The following is an 8,859-nucleotide window of genomic DNA, read 5'->3' as shown; positions in this document are numbered from 1 at the left end:
ATACTTCAGGAACTTTTCATTTTTATTTTTTGTTTAGGAATATAAAATCTTACTACCTGACATTTTTTATTTTTCATATTTTATCTTTTAGAAAGTTCTGATATTGCTGCCTATAAGTTCTAGCTCAAATGGCACATCTTTCCCTTGAAATACCTGGGTAGAGGGTAGGTTATGCGTTCAAGACCCACCGAGTGCATGTGTTATTAAAAAAAAGAGATAAAAAGATTGGCATTGCGATACTTATAACCTTCATTCCTTAGTGCCATTCTTAACGCTATTTCTGATCTTTGTATTTGCTGATCCATGGAGTTTAACCGCAGGTTAACTCTTTTTTATGAATCAGATTCTTGAAGCACCAAATGAGGAAGAAGTTCCACTACTTCTGGAGATATATGGGTGATTTGTCTCTATTTCAATTTTCTTTTAATCCCTAATAACAGCTTCTTCGGCCTATTCTATTTGCTTGGAATCATATATTTGGTATATTGAAAAAAGAAGATGATCAGTGCATATTTCTGCCTAATATTATTTGATTTCCATTTAACTTCCTTGTGGTATGTTTCATAGAGGCTCTGTCTTACCGGAGGAAAGGAAGTTCATAATGCTATAATCAGCAGTGTATGTGATTTGGCAAAAGCATTCTCAGCATACCAAGATGAAGTACTGGTAATGACATGATATGCATGCTTATTGCATTAATGTGCACGTGTTTAATATAAGCATTATGCCCTTGAGTATCATGAGGAATGGACACATGAACTTGTTATCACAATTTGATTAGAGACTTTCTGTTGCTGAGAATTTTAAATCTTGAAAACTATAGATTCTTGGGTGTTTAAACTCACAAGAATTAGAATTTCCAAAAATTGGCATTTCTGTTTGGATATACTTAGAATTTGATTTTAACCATATTTTAGACAAACATTTTTAAAAACATTACAATTATACAAACTATATATATAAATTTTATTTGTTTAAAATTGTCTTATACAAACTCATTTAGGAAGAAAATAATTAATAATTTGAACATTATGGATAAATTTTAAATGAAAAAAATGCTCTTGAACATTGATAAACATCTTATTTGGATGAAAAATAATTATTTTATTTTCTAAAATTAACTCTATGTAGTAAGTTTAAAAAAAAAAAAAAAAACAGTCAAAATTTGAATTTTAGTGTAATGTAGGCAATTCTCAGAAATACAAGATATACGAGAATTGGCATTTCTTACTGATAAGATAGGATTCATAATTCCTGTGCTTCATGGGAATTGAGATGTTCATGGGAATTACAATTTGTAACTATTTTATTAAATAAACAACCAAATTTCATGAATTAACAAGAATTAAAATCCCATCATGAATTCCTACATAAAGAACACACCATTATAGAAGTTCTTTGCTAGGAGTTTCAAAAAAGCTTTATAAATTTATCATCATTGCTGACAGACACACACTGCTTCTTATTGGCTGACATTCAATTTTGCTCTCTTTATGTAAAAAGATTATTTTACTTTGGATCCTAATCTACCCATTGATCTATTTGATTTATTAGTACTAGTCATTTACTTATTTGACAGTAATACTAAAATATTGCCCCACTTTCCTAGTAAGCAATATGGTGCACTTCACATAAAAGCATTGCTGTTGTTTACATTTTACAAAGATGTTACAACTGGATTTGTTAGAGTTTATGTGATCCAGCTGCTCTCTCCTTTTATCTCTTCCTTTGATTTCCTCTTTTCAGGCAAAGCGAGAAGAATTGCTCCAATATGCTCAAGTTGCAGTTTCAGGATTGAAAATAAATGCTAATCATGAAAGGTGGTCAAGGATTTTTATTTTTTATAGTTGAAATTTGAGGATTACAATTAGTCTGCTGGTTGTTTTTGTAAGGTTGAATTTATTCAACCATCTAATTGGCTTTATTCCGTGCCAAATTTGCTTGTAATTCAGCATTTAGTAACCCTGTATTTAGGTGGGTTTGTTGTAAGGGTAGTGAGTGAGATAGAGTGAAGATTGCTCAAGAGTGTGCAAGAAAACAGAGAGTCGCGGCTGGGACTCGCGGGTGGACTCGCGGCTGCAAGCCGCCAGAAGCTGCACACGTGCCAAGCATGCTGGAAGATGAACAGTCATGCTAGCTGGAGCACTACAGGACAAAACAGGACAACTGGCCATACGGTTAACTCGCGACTGGATCTCGCGACTTAGTTAAGCCGCGAGGTCAAGCCGCGAGCCACCCCTGTTTTGTAAAACCTGACGTTTCACATTCCTCTCCCACTCCAGTATAAATACCCCTTTAACCCACGATTGAAAGAGAGCTTCCAGAGAGAATTTTGAGAGAGAAACCCTAAAGAAAAACAAGATTGTTTCACACACAATCCCTACCTTAGAGTCTCTTCAAATTCCCTTACTCTCTTCCTCTCCATTGTCAAAACCTTGAGAGGCATTATACCAAACCTGGTTCTCACCATCATCATCTCTATGAGACAGTCGTTTGGAGTTCTGGGAAGCAGTTAGGAAGGAGCCAATCTTCATTGGTTGATGCTACGGTCTAGTAGCAGAATCCGGGAAGCTAGAAAAGAAAAAGGTTCGGTGCAACCTCGTTGGAGAAAGAAGCTTGGAGGGCTTAGGTGCACTGGGTAGATTAGGCTTGAAGGGTCTATTACTGTCCTTGTATCCCAACTGTATTTTCTAGTGGATTGATTACCGCTTGGAGGGCGGCGGAGAGGTTTTTCGCCGAGGACTTCGGTTTCCTCTTCGATAACACATCGCGTGTTGTCTTTGTGTTTGCATCTTCCTTCCTCTCTATCTTTGCCTTTACATTATCTGCTGTGGTTTTATTTTGTTATGGCTTAGATAGTTTATAACCAATTTCTTATTATAGCATGTGTTAAGTTTCCACACACTAGTTGTTTAGTTTCCACACACTAGTTGTTTGACATATTACTTGAGTTGGTTAAGTTGTATTTTGGGGGTCTAAACGTTCAAAGGTGTTTTGTACACGTTTTTGAACTTTCAATTGGTATCAGAGCGGGTACACTGCTGTTGGTTTCATTACCATTGTGTGATCCTTGACTCCCTTTTGAGATGGATAGGTCTCAATCCCTAAATGCACCTCCATATTTTGATGGTAGTAATTATGCTTTTTGGAAGGTTCGTATGAGAGCTTTTCTGTGTTCTATTGATGAATCCGTTTGGGATGCTGTTGAGATTGGTTGGACCAAACCTGAGGCAGCCAAATCCACATGGGATAAGGCAGCACTTGCTGCATCTAATGCTAACAGTAAAGCACTCAATGCTATTTTCTGTGGTGTGTCTCCAGATGAATTTCACAGGATTTCTCACATTACCATTGCCAAAGAAGCATGGGAGATTCTGGAAACCACTTATGAAGGCACAAAGAAAGTGAAAGACACCAAGTTACAAATGCTGACCACTCGGTTTGAGGAGCTTAAAATGAGTGAGGATGAGTCTTTTGACTCTTTCTATGGGAAGCTAAATGAGGTGGTTGTCAGTAAGTTTAACTTGGGGGAGAAAACGGAGGACTCAAAGATTGTAAGGAAGATCCTTCGATCATTGCCGGAAAGTTTTCGTACTAAAGTGACAGCCATTGAAGAGAGCAAGGATCTTGACGACATCAAAGTACAGGAGCTGGTTGGTTCTCTGCAGACTTATGAGATGTCGCTGCCCAATCAATGGAAGAGTAAATCCCTTGCTCTAAAGACCATTAATGAGAAGTTGGAAGATCAAGACTCATCGGGAGAAGATGTGGTTGACAAAGATGTAGCCTATCTTGTTAAAAATTTCAGAAAGTTTTTGAAATTAAAAAATAATGGCAAATTTGATGATAAGAGAAAATTCCAAAGTTCTGGAAGGGAGAAGAGGGATTTCAAAAAGAAAGATGGAAAAGAATCCCAACCCACACAAGGTGTCACTTGTTTTGAATGTAACGGGCATGGACACTTTAAGAAGGAATGTCCAAATTATTTGAAATCGAAAGGCAAAGTGTATGCCACGACCTTGAGTGACTCAAACTCGTCTGACTCAGAATCTGAAGAGAGCTGTGATGGAGAGGGAAACTATTCAGCTTTTATGACTATTGCTCATGTTGAGTCTTCGGATGAGTTGAATCTCCTTGTACGAGACCTTGGAGAACATAGTGATGATGAATCACTAGGAATTGTTGAAGAATCAGAAGCTGAAGAAGAAGAAAGCACAGCAAATCTTCAAGAGAATTATAACTCACTCTTGGAGAAGTCGGGTGAATACACAAGGGTGGCCAAGGCTGCTGTGAGAAAAATGAAGAAGGCTGAGGAGGACTACAAAAGTCTCCTAATTCGATATAGGGAGGCCAAATGTGAGATAGAAACACTGAATGGTGAGTTGTCCGAAACTTACACAAAAGTGAGATTTCTTGAGAATGAGGTTGTGCAAGCAAATGCTAAAATAGAGAGGGTCACCACCAAGAAGCTAGATGATGTTATATCATCTCAATAGAGCTTTTCAGACAAATCCGGATTGGGATATACCGGAGGAAGTAGTTCATCTGGAAATGTCACTAAAGAAGTGAAGTTTGTAAAGGCCAAAGATCCAGTTGCAGCTGACCTTACTGGTGTGAAGCTCGAGGTGGAGGAGAAGAAGAATGTGGTGGACCAACGGATGCTGAATCATCGTAATAAGTCTGTGGGCAGATCTGGATCTCGTGCCAAGTCACGTCCACGACCACAAAGAGGTCCTAGAGGAACTTATGTGTGCCATTATTGCGGACTTCAAGGGCACACTCGACCAAATTGCCAAAAGCTGAGAGCAAAGAACAGTGCAACTCCTCAAAGGTCAGGAGGACCCAGAAATGATAGAAGAATTTGGGCAGGTGATCAATCTAGAGGTCAAAATGGAGATCCCGGAATGATGAACGTGATGAAAATGATTGGTGCATTCACCAACTGCTTGGAAAGCTTCTCACGAAAGTTTGAAAGCCCTAACTCCCGTACCCAATCCTATAAGGAAATCACCCTAAACGCAAGTGACGTGCGGGTGAATAAGGGTACTCATGCATAAGCATTACAACATGTCCATGCATTAATACTTCCTATGCTTTGCAACAATGCTTGTTTGATTTGTTTTGCTATTTTTGATGTTGGTTGTTTGCTTGTCCTCTTGTGAATATTTCTTAATTTTGTTTTATCAATCTTTTTGTTTCTTGTGTCAAAAATCCAAAAATCACATAAAAATTAGAAAATCAAAAAGCTTGATTGACTTTGTTGGGTTTTGTCTCAAAACTTGTTTTGCCTTGTACCTTTGTGCTAATGGCTTTGTGCATTTTCGAGCATTGCTTGTTTTCATGCACCTATATCTCTGTGGGAAAAAATCTTGAAATCTATGTGATTGTTGTAAATAGATCTTCAAACTTGTCATGAATGATTAGTGAATGGTTATGTTGATCTTGAGACATGCATAGACTTGTGTCTATATATCTTCCCACTCTTTATTTTTTTTATTTTTATAAAAAGAGCTCATCAAATGTAAATCTCCAAATGAAAAGAGATATTGAGCTGCAAAAGCCTGTCGCACATTCTAGTATTTGACTAGGAAAAAGGGTAAGCGACCTTATGTGAAAGTGAATGTTTATTCAAAAAGCCAAAGGCTTGTTCATTAAAGTGAAATGTCAAATATCACTCTCACAATGAGAGATGATTGCCTCAAAAGATCAAAAAGATCAAATGTTATGTTTGAAAGTGGAGTAAAATGATAAGCTCCAAGTTATGCTATCAAGTTGTGTGGGAGGTCATATATACATATTTCTATAATTGAGATAGGTCACATGATCTAGTGCTAATTGTGTATGCCTTGGTTGAATTGATCATTGAAGCTTCACATTAGACGAAGGACTATCTCATTGTTGATATCCACACACAACACACAAGTTTATGTTCAATAAATGCCATATTCATTTGTGTGATTGTACTTGATGAAATATGTTTTCACATGCTCAATCTTTGTTCATTCAAGCACAAAAAGATTTTTGAGTGTTTTAGGTGTTTTTGGAAAGTATTTTGTTTGAAAAATCTGAAAATTTCAAAAATACAGTTTTGCCCTGTTTTGGCTGCTAAGTCGCGGGTATGTCAAGTCGCGAGCCTCAGTCGCATCTTCGCTGGTCATTTTTGGCGACTTGTTCGCGAGTGGAAGGTCCAGCGCGAGGTTCACGCAGAGATTTTCGCGGCTCAGCTCGCGACTCACTCGCGGGTAGACCTTCCAGTCGCGAAAAACACTTAGAAAAATTTTTCAAAATTTTGTTCTTGAGTGCTTTGGCGGCTTGAGCTGGCGACTGTGTGGCGACTTAATCAAGTCGCGAAAATCGCGTGTTTTGCAGTAACAGGAGAAATTTTTAAACTTTTTCAGTTTTCCCTCGAACTTTTGTGACTGTTCATCTTCTCTCTAAACTCTCTCCCTCCCAAACGCTCCGTGCTCCCTTTTCCAATCTCTAGTGTTGCACTCTTGTAGCTCAAAATCGTCAAGTTACAGGTATGGGTTTTCTGTTTTACACTCTTTTCTACTTGATTTTGTGCTTTTACCCTTTGATTTTTCACATATGATTGTGTTTTTGAAATGGGTTTTTGTTTCGGTTTCTGCTCCTTGTTCATGCTTAGCTTGTGGATGCTGTTACTATAGTTTGTGTTGATGATTGTCATATCCTTATTGCTCTTCATCTTGTGCTTAGCTAAGTGTTTCTTTTATTTTAATCTGAACTTTGAGCTGTTGAGTTGTTTCTATTGGTTCATTTTGAGGTTGTGAGTTTTACTGTGCTAAATTTGCATGTTTTAGTGTGTTAATCTGTGGGAAGCTTCTGTTAGGCTCAATATACTGTTTGTGTGTCACATCATTTTTCCATTATCTGTCTCAATGTCATTTATCTGCCTTTAGGATAGTTTCACCATGTTGTTCATGTGTTTCCTATCCTAGGCTTGGTTTATCCATGTGTTTGAACTAAGTAGCTTGTTGTTTAAGTTTTTAAAGTTCATTTGTATGGTTGATATCTCTTTGTTAATTACATGGTACTGACTGGTTATGCACATATATTGCTCTATGTTGTTGTGGCCTTTTCTGATTGTTCACAGATGGTTCCCTCACCTCAGAAGAAGAAATCTACTGCAAAGAAGGCTGACAAAAGATTAAAGATGGATTCTAAACTGTTTAGGTCAGTTCACCACTTTGAGAGATACAAGGATAACTTCTTGAATGCAGGAATCATTCAAGAGAGATTTGTAGATTTGGAGGACTTAAGGCAAACTTTTATTCCCAGCTGTTTTGAAGGAAGAGGATGGGAAAAGCTTCTGAGTGGTTTCCCTGTTGTGTGTGAACTCTTAATTAGGGAATTTTACTCAAATGCTGTGATAAAGGATAATGAATTAAATTGCTGGGTGAGGGGTAAAGAATTTGTCTTGGATGCTCATGTCATAGATGATGCATTAGGGCTTGAAGGATTAGATGATGAAGAATTTATCAATTACAAGGGTAGGAGTGTTTCTATTGAAACAGTTCAACAAAGGATAGGTGGGCAGAGAGAAGGGAAATGTTTGAATACCACTGCCTTTCCAGTGGACATGAGGTGCCTTACAATAATTATGATGTTTAACCTCTATCCCATTAAGAAATTGACTACAATCAATTGTGCTAGAGCAGTCTTTCTGATGGATCTCAAAGAAAAGAACTTCATAGACATAAGTTCCCACATTTATGACACCATTGTGGATGAGACTAGAACAACCTCTAGGCCTAAATTGATCTTTCCCAGTTTGCTAATGAGGATTTTTAGAAGTAAGGGTGTTCCAATCCCTCAAGACATCAGTCCCATGTCCACACCCTCTGCAATCAACAAGCTTACCTGCAAAAGGATAAGTGTTAGGCTTCCAGGAGAAGAAGATGAAGGTGATGAAGGAGAGGCTGTCCCAATGGAGACTGAAGCAGAGGCAGCAGGGCTTGCATCAACCTCAACACCTAGGAGGAGTGGCAAAAGACACAGAGCTTCAACTTCTGCAGACACACCTCCAGATGCTTTCCAGATCATTCTGGAAAGGTTTGATGGGATCAGGGCAGTCCAAACTGAGCACTCTGACAGGATGAGAGCCATGCAAGACCAGATTGATGTCTTGGCTGCTAAACTTGACAGCTTCACAACTTAGCATGACCAGTGACCCTTTGGCCATTCCTGTCAAAAAGGGGGAGAAGTTCATTGATGATTGAGAAGCAGAAAAGCAGCTCTTAAGGGGGAGTAATTAGTTGAGGGGGAGTTGTCAAAAACAGAAACTTTGTTTATATATGTTTATGATTTGGGTATTTTCAGTGTTTTTATGGTTTTGATACACTGTGTTTTGGTGTATAGCTGTTTCTAACTCTAAACTTATACTCTTGGTTTAAACTTTAATATATGTTGATGATGTTTTTCAGGATGTTGTTGTTTTGTACCCATGTGCTTTTGTAAGCTTTTAGGGTTAATGTTTTATGCATAGTTTGTAGGCTTTATGGTTTGTACCATGCTTTATGCAGCCTTTATGCTTTTGTTGAAATCAGTACTTTAATCTAAATGTTATGCATTCTGGTTTTTGTACTGTCACTCTTGTGCCCTTGTAGGATTGTTCCTAGATGCATATGCCTTGTGTGCTATGCATTGGTTGAGTGTTGAGCATACAAGTGTCTTGCCTTGTGCTTGTTAACTTGTATGTCCTTGTGTTCATTCCAAGTGTGAATGAGCACTGTGATCACTACCTTGTGGTGTTCACTTGATTGATCAAGTCATGGTTTGTTTATTAACTCCATCTTTGCTTGATCTCATTTTGCCTGTTTCATATGCATTTAAAATTTT

General features: G+C 37.8%; 1 long non-coding RNA gene across 1 annotated transcript; it reads left to right on the top strand.

Moving 5' to 3' along the window:
* The first annotated feature begins 305 nt into the window (after positions 1-305).
* Positions 306-1,803, top strand: LOC126702851 (uncharacterized). Its single transcript, XR_007647863.1, has 3 exons — positions 306-396; positions 570-666; positions 1,747-1,803. It is a non-coding gene; the product is annotated as an uncharacterized LOC126702851 (long non-coding RNA).
* The last annotated feature ends 7,056 nt before the right edge of the window (positions 1,804-8,859 follow it).

The sequence above is a fragment of the Quercus robur genome, chromosome 10 (assembly GCF_932294415.1).
Source record: "Quercus robur chromosome 10, dhQueRobu3.1, whole genome shotgun sequence".
NCBI classification, from domain to species: domain Eukaryota; kingdom Viridiplantae; phylum Streptophyta; class Magnoliopsida; order Fagales; family Fagaceae; genus Quercus; species Quercus robur.
This window is presented reverse-complemented; position numbering and strand designations above follow the sequence as displayed.